We start from the raw sequence: 1,023 nt of genomic DNA on the forward strand, positions 1-1,023 counted from the left end.
TGATGTGGACTTTTGTACGTGACTGGAGCCTGGGGACGGGTCCAGTGATATCTCAACTCTCCAGCCAGCCTAACCCGCCAGCCTAGCCTGGGTCATCACCGCCACCATCTAAGTCATGTGTGTAGTTTCCAGAACCTATCATCTGTTGCCTCCAGTGTCGCTGATGACAATGATCAGTGATAATCATTATTACTCACACGACAGAAATGATGAATATTAATCATAGTCATGAAATTCACTTGTTCTTTATTCAGAAACGAAAGTATAATTTTTTAAATTGAGACCATCTACCTGTCTCGTTGAATAATTAGTATTATGAATCGAGGTAGGAAAAAATGAAAGCTGTGTGAGGATATTTTCATTATGCAAATAAGGAAGTAATTATTTCACGATGGCTCAATTTCTCACTGTTGACTCAGAAAACATTGTTTCAACATGACCCAAGACCCTTCATGCCCACGATGCAACTACCATAAAGACGACACCCAACACTTACTGCTCAATTGCCCTGCACTCTCTGTACATAGACGCACACACACATCACAACACTTTATGACCTGTGGTCCCGACCTGTGGACGTGGCCAGCTTCCTGAGTGCTGCAGGAACCTCATAAAGATAGAAGGAACTCCTGGTGCAGGAAGTAACTAATCATCATGTATATATGTAAGGGAGTACAATCTCATACAGGAACTTCTCACTCCAAATGAGTTCATCATTTCCCTGCTACTGATCGTAGGGCAGCTTTCAAGCTAGAGGTTCCCCGTGAAAGGCACCGTAGCGTTATATGATTAACTGAATTATTCCTCCTACCAGGTGGAATTTCCATACCAAATTCATTCACGTTTGAAAAAAATAAAAATAATCTGAATTTTAAGAACATTTCCTCTGACTCAGAATATATAAAAGCTGTGACGTTTTGCTGAGAATTTATGAACTTATGAAATTAGAATGTCAAGAAATATTTTCATCTGATCGAAAATAGTAAAGTTCTTAGATATAAAGAAAAAAATAGATTTTTCTCA

Source organism: Panulirus ornatus, unplaced genomic scaffold (genome assembly GCF_036320965.1).
Source record: "Panulirus ornatus isolate Po-2019 unplaced genomic scaffold, ASM3632096v1 CTG_5586_pilon, whole genome shotgun sequence".
Classification (NCBI taxonomy): Eukaryota; Metazoa; Arthropoda; class Malacostraca; order Decapoda; family Palinuridae; genus Panulirus; species Panulirus ornatus.